This window comes from Haliaeetus leucocephalus, unplaced genomic scaffold (genome assembly GCF_000737465.1).
Source record: "Haliaeetus leucocephalus isolate CR32 unplaced genomic scaffold, Haliaeetus_leucocephalus-4.0 Scaffold450, whole genome shotgun sequence".
Taxonomy (NCBI): Eukaryota; Metazoa; Chordata; class Aves; order Accipitriformes; family Accipitridae; genus Haliaeetus; species Haliaeetus leucocephalus.
The window spans coordinates 8,142,942-8,165,215 of NW_010972886.1; the positions used below are offsets into that span (position 1 = coordinate 8,142,942).

General features: G+C 39.1%; 1 protein-coding gene across 9 annotated transcripts in view; it reads left to right on the forward strand.

The window, feature by feature from the left end:
- The window catches only part of EHBP1 (EH domain binding protein 1), a 225,677-nt gene that overhangs the window by 117,479 nt on the left and 85,924 nt on the right, over positions 1-22,274 (forward strand). The gene's annotated exons all lie outside the window — the stretch shown is intronic.

Here is a 22,274-nt window from a genome sequence, read left to right on the forward strand (position 1 = left end):
ATAGTAACAAGGTTTAGCAACTCTGAAAAAACTCCCATCAAAAGCTATAGGCACTATACAAGCATGAACTTAACACACACCCTTATCTTGGTGGAATAGTCCCATGGAGGTAAACTTACGTAAAGGGAGGTTAAATAATGTATCTTACTCAGTGTTTTGTCCAAGGTCGCTGTGCACAGAAAGCCTCTGCTACAACTCTGACCAGAACCAAAGTGTCTCAAAATGTTCAATTCCCTGTCTTGGTTGTCTTCATAGGAAATGGCTGCAGAGCAGAAATGCTAATCTTTAGACTACACAAACACAGTATTAATATTAGAACTTTAGAGTTGAAGGAAAAAGACTCCAAAAATGTTTCTGCAAATCCTTGACAGAGTATTTGGAGCTCATTTTTCCTTCACATGCTAATGGTGTTCATCACATTTGCTGAACACAAAAAATACAAATGCTGTTATTAACATCATATATCAGCAAGTTTATTAGGTGGAAATTTTTCCTGAAAGACTATTTGACACACGACAGATTCCTACTCAAGATACATGTTCCAAATACTTGAAATTTTGTTACTCTATTTAAAAAAAAAACCAAAACCACTTAGATTTTGAAAACAGTAGTGAAATTCCTAGGAATTTAAATACCAACTTAAAAGTAGGGCAAGAAAGGTTGATATTTTCCTAAGTCTACACCCAAAAATCAAATCCTTAGGGTATGGCTGGACACCAAAATTGCTTCGTTCAGTGATCAGCTGCAATGAGCCTTCTAGCATTTGCATTGTGGTATAGGAACACTTCCACAGAAGTGCAGTTGTGTTTGCTGTTGAAACATCATAGCCTGAATCCAACATTTTACCATTACCCAAGTAGTGGTGGAAGGTGTTTCTCGCCTGAGGCATATCTGACTTCCCACACATTTTTATTTGTGTGTGTGTGCATGTGTGTATGTTTTCTTAATTTCTAACAGCAGTGTCTGCGGTAATGAAAGAGAAGAATAAAACAATGAATTTTTAGCAGTCAGCGGTCTTGGACATGTCTCATTTGAGAATAGACTTAAGCTAATGCATCTATGTGAACTGCAAAAGGCTTTCTTTTAAGGGAGTTGTATGGTCTTTTAACAGCTGAATGCTATTTTAGGTTTTCCTGGAATCTTATCCACAATTAATTACCCCTATTACTCCTGACATGACAAAAATCAAAATCCTTCTAGTTCCTTTGTTCAGAGATGTATGCTGTACAAGACCATTCTGTGTAAAAGTTTCATGTAAAACTGAGCAGAAAATTCCAGAAAGCACCTTCTGATCTGGTGGTATCTGCAGGGTAAAGAGGGTACTCCAGGGCAGAACTTGTTCAAGAACTCAATGATCAGTGAAGACAGAACATGAAACTAATAAATAGGCATCAAGGGACCTCTGGAGGTCATCTGGTCCAAACCCCCTGTTCAAGCAAGGCCACTTAGAGCCAGTTGCCCAGGACCATGTCCAGACAGCTTCCAAGTATCTCCAATATTCATCTGATGTTTTTTAAATGTTTGCCTTGCACTGCTTCCCTGAGCAATCAGTTAACTGGAGTAGCAAACTCTATCCAAACCTCTTTAATGTCCTCCCTTTGAGCAGGCCCTTCTGATTACTCAGAGATCCTGATGTCATCTCTATTGGTGAGGAAGGGACAGTTACCTGTCAGAGATAAGGCAGGGTCTAGCTGTCCATAAAGGTCCAGCCAGCTCTTGGCCCCATAATATTAGCTCAGTCTTTGCCATATCTGGCTTGGGAGGAAGATTTGTTTCCAAATATTATTGCCTACTTGCACTTCCTAAAGGAGTATCTTGATTCTCTCCTGTCTTCCTTCCATGCCTCCTCTAAACTAATCTGAATCGTCAGTGAGAGCTTAAAAATGCAAATGTCTGAAAGCCTGGAATAATCCCACAGTTAATCATCTCAAAATGGCTTGAAGATATGGTGTGCTGGCTATATTTAGGTGACTCTGACAAACTGCAAAGCTGTAATTAAGCTCTTCAGTCATCAACCTGCTACAGTGCTGTCAAGCCAAATTGAAGCCTTGTTGAGCTTGTTACCATCATACATGTGTTGCTGTTCTTGACATGGTTTGGATAACCAGGTTCTGCCTTTCACAGAGGTGATGGAGACTTTAAATTTCTTCCACTTGTCATTGACTTTGGAAAAAAATTGAACAAAGAAGTTCAGGCTCAAAAAGTGGTATCAGACCAGTGCATAACATGCATATCAGTGCCTGTCATTGGTTTAGCTGATTAAAAAATACACATATCAACTCCAACTGGCTGAAATCTCAGCCAGTCTTAGTATCTTATCTTCCCTACGTTATGTTGACTTTATTGGAAATAAGATCCAGGTATCAGCTCCAGAGTCAGCAACTGTGTCCCGTGTCTCTACACAGTCATGGATTTTATTGCCTTTGTGAGAATGAGGGGGCAGGAATGCTACTGCATTTATGTGGGAGGTGAAGAATTATTTACTAGGGAACAGGAGGAAACAGATAATCACCCTCAAGTATAGTTATTTTTAAGTGTTAAAAGAAAATAGTTCCTGCACTGGATTAGCATTGCTCATTCACTTTTTTGGAAGGATAGCATATGCCTTTCCCTTCAGGAAACCATTCTGAGAAAGGCTTTTCCTACTATGTGGTAGTTTCAGTTTGTTGCCAGACTGTAGCCAAGGCTCATGTTGATGGCTCATGAATCCGTCGAGTTTCTGGATACTGCAGTTACCATTAACCTACTGAAAGGTGACAACGGCGTTCCTCGGGGGTCGGTATTGGGACTGGCGCTGTTTAACATCGTTGTCAGTGACATGGACAGTGGGATTGAGCGCACCCTCAGCAAGTTTGCCAGCAACACCAAGCTGTATGGTGCGGTCAACGCGCTGGAGGGAAGGGATGCCATCCACAGGGACCTTGACAGGCTTCAGAGGTGGGCCGATGCAAACCTCATGAAGTTCAACAAGGCCAAGTGCAAGGTTCTGCACATGGGTCAGTGCAATGCCAAGCACAAATACAGGCTGGCTGATGAGTGGATTGAGAGCAGCCCTGAGCAGAAGGACTTTGGGGAAATTAGTGGATGAAAAACTGAACATGAGCCAGCAATGTGCACTCGCAGCCCAGAAAGCCAGTGGCATTCTGGGCTGCATCAAAAGAAGTGTGGCTAGCAGGTCGAGGGAGGTGATTCTCCCCCTCTACTCTGCTCTCATGAGACCCCACCTGGAGTACTGCGTTCAGCTCTGGGGCCCCCAACATAAGAAAGACATGGACCTGCTCGAGTGGGTCCGGAGGAGGGCCATGAAGCATGTGCCCTATGAGGGTAGGCTGAGAGAGTTGAGGTTGTTTAGCCTGGAGAAGAGAAGGCTCTGGGGAGACCTTATAGCAGCCTTCCAGTACCTAAAGGGGGCCTACAGGAAAGATGGGGGGGATGCTTTAACAGGGAGTATAGTGATAGGACAAGGGGTAACAGTTTTAAACTGAAAGAGGGTAGATTTAGATTAGGTGTTGGGGAAACATTCTTTACTGTGAGGGTGGTGAGACACTGGAAGAGGTTGCCTAGAGAGGTTGTGGATGCTCCATCCCTGGAAGTGTTCAAGGCCATGTTGGATGGGGCTTTGAGCAACCTGGTCTAGTGGAAGGTGTCCCTGCCCATGGCAGGGGGGGTGGAACTAGATGATCTTTAAGGTCTCTTCCAACCCAAACCAATCTGTGATTCTATGAAAGTCAACAGGTATGTTATGGTTGGTGAATCCAGCTTGGTTCACATCCTTTCTCAAGTCTTCAGGGTGTGGAAACCTATGTTCATTAGACACATACTTTACAGAGTGGCTACTGCAGGCTGACTAATCAGCCTGGGATTTGGTAGCTCACAGATCTCCATCTCACAGCTGCCTGCTGGGCTACCCAGAATATCTCAGTAAATGAAACTCCTGCACTCCAGTCTTTGGCAATAGGTGTTTCTCTGGAAATACATGATTATGTGAACAGACATGGAGCTTGTATCAGACCACAGGATGTTTTTTGAACTTGTGCTTGGATAGCTTTTGAGTTATACCTAGCAACTGATGAAAGTATATAGCACCAGGACAGGATGATAAATAAGCTTAAGGCTGTCATATTAATGTATACACCGTTCTCTCCTTTATGAAAGTCACTGTGTTGCTGATAATCATGAAAACATAGGCATTGGTTTCGGTGCTTGTAGACAAGAGCTTGTGGTGGCCTTTTAAGTTGGCAGAAAAGGAGAATGCACATTCACATAATAGTCCAAAGCCAATAATAACGTTTCTGTTTGTCACCATCATTGTTTAAGCGCTCTCTCTCTCATTTTAAAACCAAAATTAATTGGTTTGCATGCCCAGTGATAGTCTGCTCTCTCATGCCAGGGAAGCTAGCTGATTTAAGCTCTAATGAAACATATTTATAGGAAACTTGCACCAGTTAGCACTTCTGCAAAATGTCTGTGCAAATAAGGTTTGGTAATTTAACCAGTCTTATGACATTCAAAGCCTCACTTTTCATATTTTTATATTTAACTTACATTATAAATTACAGTACTCAGATTTGTCATTGTAAGATATTACTTCACTTCTTGTGGAAAAATATGCTCTTTAGATATGTAATGGCAGTACTTTTATATGCTTTATTTCATCTTGGAAGTCTAAAACTGCACCATTCTGTGAGAAGAAAATCCATCTCTGGTGGAAACCGGAAAAGCCAACAGGCACAGAGTGTATTGTGTGATGAAGTAAAGGGGAATATTGTTGCTATGTGCTATTCAAATGCCAGCACCATTGCATGTAGGTGGACTGTAACAAAAAATACTTCTTTCATATTTTATTCAAGAAATTATACTAATACTAGAATTTCTTTAATGTTTCCCATGTAAATATATGTGATGATTTATATAAACCTTTCGGTTTCCTTGAATGAAGTGCCCAGTAGTCTGTCTTACCAACAAGTGCAAGGTTGGTCAAATAAGACATGTATCCTGATCCAGGAACTGCTTCAAGGCTGCTGAGGTCAGAGGAGAGATGGCCTTTGGATGGTGGGAATACCCACACTGCCTTTTCTGGGCCGTAGCTTCCTGCATTAGGAGGTGGATTGAATACTTGGAAGTCCTAGAAGAGAGAGAGACCGCGAGAGTGACAGTGGGGGATGTCTGGAGGGAGAGCAGGGAGTGTGAGCTGGGCTCTGCGTTGCCTTTGGACTAGTGTCTCGTTGCACCCATTTCTGCGGGTTCCGAAGGGGACTGGTCTCCTGATGGAGGTGCCAAAGTTATTTGCCTGAAATCTGTGCTTTAAATATCCCTAAGGTGCATAAATGTAAGGAAGAAGTTAGGAGCTGCTGGGAGCATTAAGGTTCTGGAGCGCTGCAGTTCCTAAATGTCAATGCTTTCATGGTACTGTTTAGTTTCTCTCACAGAGGACAAGCCGGATTAGGTACAAACACCGCTGGTCAGGCGAGGCGGCTGTGGCCTGCCAAAGCATTTGAAAAACAACCACATTAGGTTAGCTCAAAGTGAGATCTGGGCTAGCTTCTGGGATACGTAATCTGAAAATCCTTATCCGTGATGAGGGCCTTTTATTTATTCCCTTTAAGTTATTTGCCTTCGCTCCTACGGTGGAAGGGAGCTGGGAGGAGGCAGGCAGATGGTGCGGGGCTGTGGGCTCCTGGCATAGGTACTGGAGGATAACCACCTTCCTGCCATTCATGCTAACCTTTTCAAAGGACATGGAGGGCTTTGATTTGCATGCTTGGCTTCACAGACTATTACTCCTGTTTAGTTCAAGCTTTGCTCTTTAAAAGGTAGAAGAAGGAACACTTCTACTCTCCTAAGACCTTTTTTAAACTATGATCAAAACAAAAATCCCCCAAATCTTCACAACAAAAACCTGATAAAACCTATCCTTTTTCTGTAGAGTTTTTAGACCTTATTCTCAGGCTCCTTAATAAGAGCCACAAGAGCAGAGTACTGGACAGCTTTTAAATTGAAGACTTGATTCTTTCCAGTGTTCCCTTGCACCTAACGAGGAGCTAAACACAATTTGAATAAGCTGATGTTATTGTAGCATTTAACTTTTAGCTATTACATCAAGCTTTATTGTGGGACTGGTTTAGATAGTTCAAGTCTTGGGTGCACTCTCCGCTGTCTGCAGCCCTCAGCGAAGCGCTCCGTGAAGGAACGAGACTAACAATAGCCTTTTTCTCTGCTTGCCTGAAGGGTGGGTTTGGTTCATCATGGTTGGCAAGCACCTCAAATTGGAAATAAGCATGTATGAATAAATATTCCTTTGCTTCTGTCATGATGAGTTATGGACATATTACAAAAATAATTATCTTCCCTTCATAAATCAGACTGATGGTTAACTTTGGTTTGCTTACTAATTCACTGTTCCTGCTAATCTTTCTTTGGTTTGGGTCAGATACTTAAGTACAGGAATAAATCACAGGTCTGAGCTAGAATGCTTTTATTTTTCTGTTGCTGGGGAAGAAAAATGAGCCTAAAAACAAAATAGACGGCTTCTGCGAGCAAATCTACAGTACGGTGATGGCCCTAAAATGAGGTGTTTGTATTAGCGGTTCTGCCCTGCTTTGTAAAAGTATTTTTAGGCAGAATTTTGTCTCATTTATTTAAAAGTGATCACCATTAGTTTTAGATGGGCTGGTTAATTAAATAGATTTGTGAAGCTAGATATATTGAGAAATAAAACCCAGGAGAAATAGGGAAGCCATATATGCCAGAAGCTAAGCCCTAAGGCATGTGAAACAGTCAAATATTATATATGTATGTTGTACACATACTCACTAGCAAATAGGAGTTAAGTGCAAATCTTTTTAAGGAGAATCAAGCCAGTTAGAAGGAAATTGTTGTATTCCTGAGTTGCTAGAAGAAATAATGTTGCCAATTCATATTGCAACACAGCTATGAGGACTAGAAGCTGCATAATAAAGCAAGTACTTCTGAGATAGTGCCGGCACACTAGCTGCATGTTCTGCAACAGCATTTTTTAGCCATGTTCAACAGTGTGCTTGCTATCGCTCCTCCATTTGTTGAATTCAGGATGACCTTTGCATGAATAAAGTCAAATAGGATTAAGGCAGGAATTTTCAACAATGGGAAAGAGCAACAGATGTAGCCGACTTTGAACGTGGGAGGATTGTTGATGCACGGTTGCCTAAAGGGAGTGTCTGTGGTGACAAAAAAGGGGGGGGAACAACAATTTCCTAAAAAATTAACCTCATGAAAGAAAAGAAAATAAATAGAAAACAATCCAAAGGAACTGAGTGATCCCAGGTTTTACTGAAGTCAAGCTGCATGCATGTTTTTTGACTCACTGCCTCCCTTTAAATATTTTTTTTCCTACATTTTCAGAAGAATGATCTGTTCTCTGCAACTATCGCTATACGAGCTGAGGGGTTTGTGTGCTGTAACATATTTTAGATTCATGTTTTTTCTGAGTTATTTTAAAGCACATAAATGGAATATAAGGAAAAAAGGCAATGTTGTTTCTATGGAGAATTAGCCATGTGAATACAAAATCCAGATCCTGCTAGTATTTTTTGACTTGGTTTATCCTATGCAGAAGCATATAGATGGATCTCAAATGCATACAGTGCAAGCACTCTATATAGAGACTGTTACAGAAAGGGAAAAAAAAAAAGGTTGAAAATGTATTTAAAGCAGAACTCTTTTCTGATATATCTTAAGTAGTTTTATACTTTATGAGCCTGTTAGATATACTGAATTTGTTTTCATCTCAATAAAAAGAAGACATGCATATGTTTTTTCTTGGTAGATTTAGAGAAATATTTTTGTACTTTATAGAAGTATTTGGTTACCTTTTTAAAATACAACCAATTCTTCAAAACTCACTTGGTTTCATTATTGACAAGACCTATTTTGCAGTTTAGTAGATAGTTGTGTTAATCCCTAAATGATACTTCATAGTTTGTAGTAATGAATAATGCACAAATTTTAAATATAGTTCATATGTATAATTCAGAAAATCAGCTTTGAAAAGCATGCATGGGAAAGGCTTTTAAAGTGTGAATGAAATCATGTGCTCTAGCTCAGTGAAAGGGCTTTAAAGGAGCTAGCTAGAAACTGAAGTAATTAAGGAAATCATGTTGTAAATGTTACGAAAAATATTGGCGAGCTTAATATAATAGAAGTTCAACTGTAATATTTAAGAGCTTGATTAAACACCCACTGATTAAATGCCTACATTACACTTTAAAGAGAGCTATACTGTTGAGAGGGAAGTCTCTCTCTGTAGAAAAATCATTTGGATTCAGAGGATGTAGCATGGTAAAACATCTTCTAATACAGCTTATCCTGCCTTTTCCCATACTCCTTCAGAGCAGAACTTGATGAGGCGAGCTGTGGGTTACCCAGTAGCTGATGACAGACATGCCACTGTAAACTCAAGAGTTGTAACATGTCTCCCATCCCCCAAAAAAGGAGTCTTTCAACAGATACTTAAAAAAAAAAAGTTGTCATCTCAGATTGAATATCTTGAAGAACACGGCTCTAGGTGCTGGAAGCTTCATTAGTAATTTTTGTTACCTTAGTGAAGATGCTGTAATGTTTGATTTTGGGACTAGGAACAACTTTATATGCATGCCTGGCACCTTTAGCACCAAGAGCACATAACTCTGCTATTTGAATTGAGTGGATACACACCCACCGTGGCTGTAGAAAGTAGTCTTTATTTCCCTGTGGGCTCACTGTAGGGACAGACATTAAGCTCACAAGTGTCTATGTAACTGCTGGCATTGACTGTGCATGCACAATTGTGTGAAAGGCTGTCATATTTGCAACAGCAAAAACTTAGAAATCTATTTTGAAATAACGGTTGGATGGTGACTATCAGGCACCTGGCTTTTTGTAAACGTTCATGAGACTTCATGCAGAGTCCACTGAAGGCAACAAGAAGTCCTTTAGTTGCTCCTGAATTAAGTTCCTGAGCAGTGAAATCTTTTCATCCAAGTTTCCATGAGTATGAACTGGGGCAGGTTAGAGCAGTTTCTAGTTCCTTAGTTGTCTTTTGTATCTTTGAAGGGCAATCCACAAGCAAGAGTACGGTCTCTTTTTCTTTGGTGGGCCAGCCAAAATCTCCATTCTCCCTCACTTCATCAACACCTCTGAGTCAAGGAACTGTAATCTTAGTCTTGCAAGGGTCGTGTTTCCTGACTTGCTTCAGTGCACATAGATCTCTGAAATCCAACTCAGCCAATCAAACTTTAAAAGTATCCCAGAATGTTACACCACCTGAAATAATTGTAAATAAAAATAGTGTAATATTTTTGTATTCTTCTTTTTTTTTTTTTTCTGATTAGCTGCCTTGTATTTTATGCTTCTGGAGCATAATCAAAGTAATTTTTACTTACAGAACAGATAGTCAGAATGTGTTTCTGTTGTTTCAAGTGACCTTAGTTGTTTGGTTTTTTTAATATATTTATAGAGAGACACAATGTGTATATTTTCTTTCTGTGTGTGCATATATAGATATATATAAACTTATATCTTGGTATATTTGTTACTATAATAAGTATGGTTATTTGTTTTATAGAAAGGTATATTTGTTATATGTAAGCCTTTCTATATAACAAATATACCTTTATTGTCTGCGTGCAAACTTTCTAAAAAGTGAATTCAGATAGTAATTTGATACAGATGGCTTAGCAGATCATGATTAAAGTGTTTCATCCTAGAATATGCTTAATTACTCAACCATATTTAATAACACTGTGACCCCTTTTCATAAAGTTGCCAAAGTGCTCTCAAGAACTCCGCGAAAAGCTTTGGTTTTATCGCTTTAAAGTAATGCTGAAGAATTGATGCATTTCTAAAGTGCCCATATGGCACTCCGTACTATTGGTAAGTAGTCTGTCATGATTTTCATTGACAACAATGACTCGGTAACATAATGTGACTTTATCCTTTGTTTTGAGACATGGGTGTGTAGACCAGAACCCAATCAATAGGCTTAAGTATAAAACTATAGCAAACCAAATATCGTTTCAATGCTCAAATTCTTATAACTGTAACAGCAATGCTTCTATTGTACTTAAAATGCTAATGGAAATTACCACTATTATTAAAAAAAAAAAAGAAAGAAAAAGAAAAAGAAAAAAATGCTTTTATGGGGTTTCCAGGGAAGGAGTTTTCTCTGCAAATGTATTTAACTGTTTTTACATTTATTTCTAGCAACAATGTTAGGCTTTTACAAAAAACAGGTTTTGGGTTTTGCCTACTAAAATTAGGTTTTATTTTTACCACAGTATCTTTTTTTATGTTTGCATATTTACTATTGGTTTCAAATTTAGAACCAAAATGTGACATAGGTATGAGTAATAATGAATAATCAGAAGATAATTCCGATGAGAGCTTCCAAGTTTCTGAAATGTTCTTCCATTTCTGGGCTCCTTGGACATAGAATTGGTTGATTTAAAAACACTTAGAATCTGTCTTTTTGCAAGTACTTAAAGAGTCTGAGAACCCATACAGCACATAGGACATTAAGTGGTTTGCTTCAGAGCACTTTCATCTTTTTAGGAAGAATGTTTACTTCTTTTTCTGGAGGAAACCAGTACTGTGACTGGTCCACAGACAAATGAAATATATTGCTCCAGATCTTGGGTGTTGTGCATTTTTTTTGTGCACAGATGACATGTAATTTGTTCTTCATCACTACTTGTTTCACTTCCACTGTGTCTGAGACAGTTGCTCTGCCAATATTTCATGCCCAATACAGAAGAAAAAGAGTAAAGAAACAAAGAACATGCAGTGGGTCTGCTTTCTGACCAGTTTTTAACAATTTCACATCCTTAAACTCCTGAACATTGTCCCTGCTGCTTTTGGCAAGAGTGACGGGCTCTGTGTGGAGCCCCAGCCAGGTGAAATGAATAATGCTGGAAAATTAATATCTGCTTGGGAACTATTTGAGAAATAGATTAGCATTTTTAAAAAAAAGTTATATTCAAAATGGGCTATTTTCATATTTATTGAGTAAAAATGGGGTAAGAGGCAGGTCAAATCCTACTATGGTCTCATTTTCTGTTTTGTACTTTTCAACTTAGAGGATTCTTTTAAAAAATGGTTGGTGATTTTGGCTGCCAGTTGTAGGTTTAGATTCCATAAGAATGTCCCTTTTGACCTCTTTCTGTAGTGAAGTTAGTTACAACTGTATTGCTCATGTCTGATTTAGGACATAAGAGATCTCTGGAGTTTTCCATAATGTGTGGGCAGAGACAGCATCCCCTAAGGCCAGTGTGGAGCATCTAGGTCAGACTTCTGCTCTGAAGAGTCTTCTGAACAATCTGTCTCTACCAGCTGCAGAAGGGGTATTGGGAGAGTGATCTTGTCTACCTAAACTCCTCTTTTGAGTCCAGTGGCCTCCTCTTTTCCCTGCAAACTTGCAGAAGGGATTGAAAAGCTATGAAACAGTAGCAGCACTTAACACTGCCAAGGTTTTATAAATAAGAGATAATAAAAATCATTGCAAAATGACTTCTAAGTATTTACAAATGGTAAAACCCCCAAACTTATGTGACTCTCAGTGAGAAACTACCCTATGACTGAAGTAGTATGCACACTGTATTTTTATCAACTCATCATGCTCCCACTAGCACTTCTATTTGAGTAGTCTGTAAATTTTATTGTAACTGTAGGCAAAACTGCTCTTTGAACTCCCCCCTCGTGCAACTTTAAAGGTAAGGTGGATCTTAGTCAGGTGATGTCACTGTACTTGTTTATTAGTCATGTCTTGGGTCAAGCTTCTGCTGCAAAGAGTTGCCTAGTAACCTGCAAACCCCATTTTTTGAGGTGATGCATCCTACACCTTTAAATAACTTTTAGAAGCTCATCTAGCTTGGAACTAATACTCAGTATTAGAACAAACTTTGTAGATTCCACTGGAAGCTTATTTTGAGCAGTATCAACAAAGTATAAAATACATTGGCTCTTACACATTTATCAAAGTTTAGAAGTTACAGCTAGTTTGCCATGTTACCAGAGCTCTCCCTTACGTATGCTTTCTCTTCTCTTTATTCTCCCTATTTCAAAGATTGTCGTAATCATTTAATCTCTTGTTATGCAATTAGATATGTTGCTACACATTTATTAGCAAACTTACTGTCAGACTAGTAGTAATGCTCTAATTTACACTTCCCAAAGCATGGAAATTCCTGTGTAGGAATGAAGGCTCCCTTCTTTTCCCTCCTCCACCTATCCTGAGGTGCTCATGCAGTGAAAAATATTGCAAGAGACTGAGATGCGTGAATGATAAGTGCTCTACATGTTGCAACACTTGGATGTGATCAGACTTGTTAAAGATGATGTATGAGACTTGAGCTTGAGTTTTCTGCATTTGTGCTGGCTGAAATTTTTCCCCCTATAGCTCCTTGGGGTCCTCTGATAAAACTCATCTCTCCCCCCAAGCCAAGGGAGAGCAATTGATACCTTCACCCACAGCCCCTTCTAATAGCACTGATATTACTGGTTGGAAGACTGAAGTCTTCTGGTGCAGTCTTTCCATCTAGGTGTTTCCTAGTCCCATCTGCAGATGAATATTTGGAATCATGAACAGCTCACACCAGAAGCATGTTAATCATTGCATCATCTTGGGACCAATTGAGAGCCTTTCTTTCAAGAGTGCTTAATTTTATTTAACCCAACTATGTAAATTAAGTCCAAAGGACTCTTAAAATTTAACACTTCTTTCCATTTATAACCTGTCAGCTCAAAGGCATAACATCTCTTAAGGGTTTTAATCCATTGGACAGTAATGTATTAGGGATCCAGTGATGTCATCTGTCTTGTCACTGTGGCATTAGTGACAGTTAATGCATGGATTAATGATTCAAATAGTGTTGAAAGATCAGCGAATCATGAATCTGTATCTCTGATACTGCCTTAGAAATACCAACGCTAAACAATTAGAAGCCCCTATAGAGTTGTCTGTTCAGGAAGACCTATTGGGCTATCATCTGTATACAATACTCATGAGTATTACGAGCATTACATCTATAATAGTACATGCTAAAACCCCTTTCAAGTTCCTCATGTTACCATATTGCAGCAGTACTTCTTTTCTCTCTCAGCAGCTTGGAATATTTTCTCTATTTATGATCGGCAAAATTTGTTCCTTGAAGTCAAAATCAGCAGTTTGTCTCAAAGCTTTTAATATTACAATATTTACCATGTAATATTTTGCTCAAAATGTTTAATTTTTATTTATCTGACAATATATATATTTTTTTTTTACTTAAGGGAATTTAAACCAGGAAAAAAAAAAGCTGCTGAACAAATTCTGTAGTTCCAAATGTTAAGCTGATTTTTAAAATGTTGACACAAATGCTCTATTTTATTAAGGGGGGGAAAAAGCTATCTCTGCGGACAACATAGTAATATTTCATTCAAAATTTTATGAAGTAGATCCTGGGGATCATTCAGGAGTTTTACACATGTAAAAAATGAAACACAGAAGAACTGACTGCTGTGTATTGCTGTAACACCCCTAGAACATGGCTAACGCCCAATTACTGCATGCTTAGACTTGGATGGTAATTACAATTGAGCTGTAAAATATTTTGACAGTTTCCAACTGTTGTGTGGTTATTAGCCAGGCGTCATAAGGGAGTGAAGTACAGTGATTTGATTAGTTTTATATCATGATCTGCTTAAATAAGGACTTTCAAAATAAATATGTAGTGTAAAGTGTTAATCAAAAGCAGTATTTAATTATTAGCAGCTTTTCTTGACTTCTGCAGGAGAGAATTCCTCTTTCCCAAAGATTTTGATTTCTTAAATGAGACTTGCCATACCTTTATGCTTCAGCTTTTCATTTGCAAGCTTTTACTTGTTGAGTGCTAAAAGCATAACCACACCAAATTTAATTTGTAGCATGAAAATTATGTGAGTATTTTTCAAGAGGATAGATTTGCCAGTTTTGAAGCTAGAAAAGCTTGTGTTAATTACGTATTAAAAAACAAAAAGGATATTTTCATTTAACATGTATTTCTCCTTTTAGCTGCACAAGTCCTAGCAATTAGCAAATTTGGATAGTATAAGAATTCCTAGAAAAATATATGTTAAGCCAAATGACACTTGAATGCTGTTACTTTTACATGTATTTTTATTTTTAAATTAAACTAATAAAGCAAAAATAATCAAACTACATGCAAATTAAGCTTCAGATTGTGCCAGTCTTGTTATGTTCATTAAGCTATTGAATCCTTGAGCAGTGGCTGTTATTCCATGGGGGCTATTCACAGAATAAGTTACTATTCAATGAGGTAAAGATAGCAATCTGCCTTCACACTGCTTAAATAATGCTTGTTCCATTGGGCAACTAAAACAAGAATATTCAAGTCTGCCATTCCTTATTTTTTCACTTCCTTTATTTATTTAATAATACTTTTGGGGTTTATGTGTTGTTTATGAATGGTGTTTGTAAGTGAAGCATTCTGTTTCTGGTATAGAAGAATTTTTCAAGCGTTACCTTGTTTTTTCTAGAAAAATTAAAAAAAAAAAAGAAAAGGAGAAAAAAAGAAAAAAAAATCTGAAGTAATTAGTTTCCCAGTTCACTGTGCTTGTGACATCTCTGCTGTGACAGAGCTAAATCCAGCTGATTCAGCAGTTACCAATGTTGCTTACGTCTTACTGTTTGCCTAAATACCTAATTTCACCCAACTGTAATCAGGTGGTTTCTTATTCTGACTGTTGTCCTGGGTTTGACCTGAACTCTTACCGTGTAGATGAAGTAACCTTTCTAATGTATCCTAGATTTTAAAGTGGCTTTGTGACTTTCTAGGGAGATGTGTTGAATGGGAGAGAGCCTTCCTCTCTGCTAGTGTTCATGAGGACCAGTTGGAGTGGTGGGGTTATACTTCTTTGATAGCCAGACTCCTAAACAACTAAAAGAGAAAAAGACATACTTTGTACAATTATTCATTTGGAGAGTTGTGTTAGTGGTTATTGAACTTACTGTGTATTCAGATAGCTACGTGCCAGGAAAAAACCAAAATATACTGTGGTTTGCAAGGAAATCTGATTAACACAGGTTAATCGGGGCATGAGTTGCTTATGAAACAAATAGTATCTGGACCCCCACCCTAGGCTTAATTTTTTAAAAGGGAAGTATTTTTTTCTTGGTGGGTGACATGAACTGAGAGGCCAGCATGGGGTGTTGCTCAGTGGGAAATGGGGGTTTTTCAGTTTGCTTGCCCTGCTGCTGGAGAGCAGAGGGGCTCTGTCAGATTCCTGCTCGCTGGCAGCAGCAGCCTGTGCCAGCTGTGTCCTTTTCCTGTAGGACCTGGAGTTAAGAAACACGGAGAATGTAGGTCTGAAACACATCTTAAAAGATCACTCGGTCCTTCTACTTGCCTGAAGGCAAGTTCAATTTTACAAAATGAAAGATTTCTTCAGCCTGTTGTTAAAGACCTCCAATGATGAAGCATCCCTGGCTTTCCAAGGCAGTCTGAGTGCTTCATTTTACTGTCTTATAGATTGCTCCTCCCAGTGTCTGACCTGTTGGAATTAAAGCCTGTAACTTCATTTTGGTAAATGCTGGCATGGGAGACAAAGGGTTTTCTTTCTTCTTCAGAATTTTACATGCTTAAGACTTAACCACATTCCTTTATCATTTTTTCTTAACATAAATGACCTAAATTTGCTCCAGTTTTCTTCATGTTTGGGTTTTGTGGTTTTTTTTTCTTTTCTTCTTCCCCTGGATCTTTCTTTGGGCTCATCTTCCTTACACTCTGCATGAGGGAAGACTGAACATAAAATTTCTGCTGCGGCTTTATTGATGCTGAGTGGAGTGGGAGAGGCAGTACATGTCTTGCAAGCTTTATTCCTGTCTGTACGTCTCAGTATGATGTTTGTCTTTTTCACAACAACCTGATGTTGTTGACTTATGTTTCAGCTTGAATAGACTGTTTCCCCCACATCCTTTTGTGAACTGTTACCTAACCAGTTCTTCCTCATCCTGCATTTGTGTAAATGATTACTCCTTCCTATGTTGCACTTGTACCTATCGAATTTCATCCTGTTTTCTTCAGACCTTTTCTCCTTTTTATATGATTGGATTTCTTCTAGTGCATTTGATGTCCATCCCAGCTTCATCCACCTTCCTAATTCAGACTTTCAACACTGAACCCAAGCAATACTCTTGCAGACCCCCTTTTAATGCATAATTCCCAGAATAATTTAAAACTAGTCTTGGATATAGTTTTCCAGCCTGTTTTGCACCTATGCTATGTGAGTCTCATTAAGGCTCTGTTTTCTGTGCTTCCTTATGAGAGCACCTTGAGAGACAATAAAAAGAGCTACAATCATAGTATGTTATCTGCTGCTTCTCCCCTTCCCTGCCTGCTTCCCTCTTATAGAAGGAGCTTGGACTGGTTGTCATGATTTGTTGATGACAAATTAATGTTTGTTGCTTGTCTCCTTTTGACTTCCACATGCTAAGAAGCAACTTTATTTGTTCCACATCTTTTTCGTTAGCTTGTCTGCATTCTTCTGATTTGTCTTTTTTTAATGCTTTTAAAGATTGGAAGGGAATGTAGTCCTTTCCTGCTCTTCTAATATCTTGCCTATCTTCAACTGACTGTTAATTTCAGATGTTGTTTCACATTGGTTCTTCCAGTATGCCAGGATTGCATTAAATGTGTTCAGGTGATCTGAAAGCATCTGGCTTGTCTAAGCTGTCTCCACACCTGGCTGAAATCTGACCTTTTTGTGTCTGATATTGGTAATGCTAGTTTCCAACTTACATCTGGCTTGTAGAATAAAGACAGATGAAGAAAAAAGAAAGGCATTAAGCGTTTCAGATGTCTCCCCATCATATATGGATAGCTCCTCCTTACCACTGAGTGGTAAAGCAATATTTTTATTAATCTCCACCTTATGATTGTTTGCATAGAGTGGGCTGCCAATGCAGTAGTTTATCAAGGCTAAAACTTACTTGTTTTTGTTAAATTCTTATTTAACTATAGCTATCCTAAGGAGCTTGCTTAAGAATAGCCATCTTTATGCCTGTAAGCTCATGGAAACCAGCACCTCATGCAGGATCATACAATATGCTTATTTTATTTCCACCCTCAGTTAAGAGGTGTACTCTGGCCTTCAGAGGCACCACACCAGGTTCTGTGTCATCAATACCAGGCTTAAAAATACTGAGTGCTCTAAGCCTCTCCACACACAGAGATTGTTTTCCTTTGTTAGTGCAATACCTGCACAAATCTGGCATCTGTGTTCTGTTCTCAAGTATTTAAAACAAAGATTTCTCATAGGCAAAGACTAATACTTCCATAGATCTGCCTATGGCTGTGCATTAGTATAAATGATGCAGTAGATTTACAAAGTAGGTATCTATAAAGTTCTATGGAGCAATGTCACCTTAATGATACAACATCAGAAGGTTGCCTGAAAAAACAACGTCTGTTGAAATGTTCAAAGAGTGAAAACAATGTCTGTTGAAATGTTCAGAAGAGTGGGAGAATGACTTACGTTTATTTAATGGCTGATGTCAAAAGAAATTCCTGCAAAAGCAACAAGAGTTCACTGTTTTTAGGAACAATTGGCAGTGACTCTCATTTTTAGTTTGCCTTGTGCTTTCTTTTAGAAGAGATTCTTGTGACCTTTTCTGACAAGCTCTAACACTTCCATTGTTTGCTGCAGGCCTTTGAAATGTGGCAGAGATAGCCTTGGGCCCAGGGAGGTACATTTTGCTAGTTCAGTTCACATTTAACAAAGTTAAAAGCTTTGAAAATTGCTATTCCTCATCTGTGGTTTAAGTTGCTTAATTCTGGCAACCTGCCCAAAACCCTGAACGTTCCCATCATGGCAGAAAGCCAGGGATTGTGAACCGGCAGCATCCTGGTAGCTCGTCTGGGCTTCCAGCACAGATTACACAGGAGCAGAGACTTCAGCCCATGTGCCACCGGGGCAGCTGGAGAAAGGAAGGTGGACACAAGGAAATTGCCTGTCTTATGAGAGCAGAAAAAATGAGGCCCCATCCCTGCATGTGACCTGTTCATACTGTTACATTACAAATATATGTACTCATCAGAGAATGAGCTCAGCATTCACTTCTGTTTAATGGTATGAATTATATACCTTTTCCTGTGTTTTATTTTTAATAGAAAATATGTCATTCAAGACAAAAATTATGCGACTTCAGGGAAGAGAAGCTAGACGAGCCTCAGCCAATCCTTTTATAATAGTTGAATCTGAGAAGGTGCTCACTATGTTTTGTTTTTTTTTTTCATGGCCATACTGATCATTGGGTGAAATTACTTGCACATAAGTAACCAATTCATTATGTTGCCTCAGATTTGTTTCTCATTTACCAGCTCATTAACATAATCTTCTCCTTGCCATTAGCTAATAAATTTAGGGCTTCTCAACCTGGTGAGGTAGCTACCCTCGCCCTTGTGCGGTACTGTTATTCTCTATTAAGAACATCTACAGGGGGAGGTAGTCATCTTGAAATAAACAGTCTGTCTTGTTCTTAATTAATTCCCATGAGCAGACAGGCTCCATGTCCTGTTGCCCAAGTGAGGAAATTGTCCGGTAGTTGATGTGTTGTGGCTTGTGGTTCTGAAGGTTTAGAGTTCAGTTCCCAAATACTTGGGGTTTTTTTTCCTTTTAATCCCCAACAATGAAAACCAAACTAAAACCCTGAAACAAGAAGTTACTTCATTACTAGACAAACGAAAAGCCGAAAGGAGGCTACCAGATAATTACAAAAATTACAAAATGAAGTACTTAGCAATTATGAATTGCCAGATTTAAGGTAGCCTCTGTTACTGTAACCTCACCCATCTTTGTGCACTGTATGCCTGTAGGTTGTATACATGTACACATTTCAATTGTATTGCTACATACCATGATTTTGGGTTGGACCACTTCCTCAGTGCTTGGAGCAGAAGTAACCCTGTAATAGAAGAGGCAGCTGTCTGCAGGACTGCCATTTTATTTTCTCATAGGAGTTGGCAGGTGTTTAATGGAGCACAGTCTCTTTGTTATGCCAGGTGAATGCCACAGAAAGCCTGGACAGAGCTGACGACATAGAACTGGTGTGTGACACTGAGCAAGCTACCCAGAGCAGTGGTTGAGGCTACGAATGATGTGTTCCTGTCTTTGGGATAGCCAGGTCTTAGACAACTTCTTAACTTGTCTGAATCTGGAAGTTGGTTTTTGGTTATTCTGAGCACTGTCACCTGCCCTTGGAGTCAGGAGGAGTGCTTTGATGGGATGCTGTGGATGCATACACCAGATTCAAGTTAGGTAGCGTCCTTGAGTTCTTGTAATAGTCAATTCACTTTACTGGCTCAGGTAAGTTATTTAATTCAGAGTGTTTCCCAATTTGTAAAATACCGGTTGTGAGTCTCTTATGTCAATATATTCACTCACCTATCATAGAATGCCCTAATACTGTGTGATAGTTACCATGCTGGAGATCAGAGGCAAGTTGAAATGCTGTGTTTGATGTAGCATTTGCATCATACTGCTTAAATGAAGCTGAGTGCCATACACTGTAGGTTAAGGATAATAAATAATGAGCAACAACTTTTTGCCTTGAGTAGTGAGATAGGCGCAGTGTGAGAAGAAATGGGTAGTGATGATTAGAATAAAAAATACCATCATCATGTTTGTTTGTGGGGTTGGACAAGTAAAAGTTATGTGGATGAAACTAACTCAAGCGCAAAGGACTTGCTAAACCTTACAGGCTGGGACCAGAAGCGACGGCATGTTGAAGGACAACCGTTGTGTATATGATTCAGCTATGTACAGCACAAACTGCTTAAGTTTAGATGTGAGTCAGCAAGGGAGAACAGCAAACAGTAGGAAGCTGTGGCTGTCTAGGAGAGGGAATACAGTAATGGGGTCTTGTGGTATGTGTGCTTCTTGATGGCAGGTGTTATCTTAATCAGTTCTCCCTTGGGTCCAAAGTATTCAGTTAAACACAACATCATACAGTTTATGACATGGGACCACATTGTCTGTCCACCTCCAACTAATAAAGTGAAAACATACTGAAAGCACCAACCACCTACCCCCACCCCTATTATTTTCAGAGGCAAATCAGGGTGCATTAAGCCTTGCCAGACATTGTTCCATTCCCCAGCATGTCAATCCTCTCCACAGTGCTGTGAGCAAATGGCTGCCTTTTGCAAATGGGCATGATTTGGAAAACTGCAGAGGAGGAGAGCAGAATATTCAAGAGGCTTTGATTGCTTGCTTTTTCTTCCCAGATTGAGAGGGTCCGCCATTTTTGTTGTCTAGAAAGTTATGTTTGTTCCACGTCCTGGCATTTTAGGTGGCATGTGCATACTCTAGCTGCTTTCCTTTCCTTTCCCAGACATAGTTTGGAAAAGCTCTTTCCAGCCTCATGGACACCAAAATATGTAACAGGCAACTGAAAACCCTTTAGAATGAGTCAATTTTACCTACTTCACCAACAGCTAACTTGAGGCATGTCCCAAGGATTTCACCTTCCTCCTTACCTTGCCAGGTTCAAACATGAGGGCATCATGTCAGCTCGGGCAGATGTCTGAATCTTAAGGTTGTGATTGAACATGGGCTGGTTTGGTTGTGCCAAAATTAAACTTGTAAAATTATAAGGAATTAAAAGCTTACGCCTAAGCCTCTTAAGATAAAAGTTCATATTTTGTTGCATATCTACATTAGCTGTAGGCACAATCAGAAGAGTGAGGAAAGCAAAGATGTCTGATGCTGGAGAAACCTGGAGGTTATCTAAATACTTATTATTAATCATATGCAGGAAACAAATTCAGTGAATCTATAACTTGTACCAAGCAGCTGGGTTTTCAGATGTCCTTCATTTTTAGGGGCAGTAGGAACTTAGAGACATTTTTGTAATTATATGCCATGCCCTGCAAATAGAGAGCAACAAAGTTGAAGAATGTACTCCTAAGCTGGTAAGTTTGTGTATCAGAGTAACAGGATAGCAGAGCTCCTAACATTTCTTTCCTGGAAATGTATATTTTCTATTATATGCATGCACTTCCCTTACCAGAAGCAAAGAGCAATGATGCTTGTATTTTGTTGTGTCACTGAAGCCATCGTAATGTTATGGTGACCTGCTACTTAAAAAATAACTAACTAGCCTAAATAAAGAACATCTCAGCACAGGTGGGTCATGAGGATGTTTTCTCCATCTTTGGAATAAAACAGAAAGGCTTGATTTCCATATCCTATTTTAGTCCTGATACTAGTTAAAAATCAGCTTTTGACTTACACCTGGACTGTTCCACAGCCCATAATAAACAAAATTGAATGCACATTGGACACATACAGACCTTGCCATATTCAATTAGAATACTTCTGGGCTAAGCAATTCCTACTAGTAGAGCCCTGTGTTGTTTAAAAAAATAAAATTCTAGAGTATCATCTTGATGATGTAAAATTATCTGTTTGACTAAAATATATATGGGTGTCTTGTTTACATTGCACCTTTATACCATTTTTCAGAGCACTTAGTTCAGCTGAGTTTTCCAAACCTTTTCTGCGTCCAGCCACGTGCTGCACATTTTATCTCACCTAGTTGTGTGTTACTTCATTTACCTTATCTTGCATTTTAATGGTTTCACAATTTTCGGTGACCACAGACAGCATTGTAGTTTTGATAGAGGTAAGGGAAAATCCCTTTTATTTTGCTCAGTCAAATATGTAAGAGACCTTTGCCTGTACTTGCTTCTTGAGGAACAGAACTTGTTTGTTGATTGTTTGTCGGTCTTCCCTATTCTGACTTTCAGCCCTATCTCAATCTCAGCTTCCTCTCCTCCTGCAGTTAATTACTGTTCCTAGGTTGTTCTCTAAACTCCTTTCCTCTTTGGGGAGTTGTATTCATTAATATAAAACTCAAACCACATAAGTCTTCCACCCAGATTCCCATAGCTGTTACATACTTTTTTTTTTTCTTCTTACTCTTCTCAGCATCTTTCTCTTCGAGCCTTCAACACTGCCTCTTTGTCTCTTTAAACTCCTCTACCCCCATGCAACCTGTCAACAAGCTCTTGAGTGTTGTTCAGACTAAGCCTCTACAGTCTTCATTCTGGCTGCTCCCCATGCCTCATACGAGGGCTTGGTTCGTAGCCCCGTGTTCCCATCACCAGTTCCATCTTGATTTTCTTCTCCTGAGCATTGGCCTATGTGTGTCAGAACCATCGGTGCACCTGGTGCTGCATTCCTGAGAGCAGCAAAACAATTATTTAAATATTTTGAAATGTAGG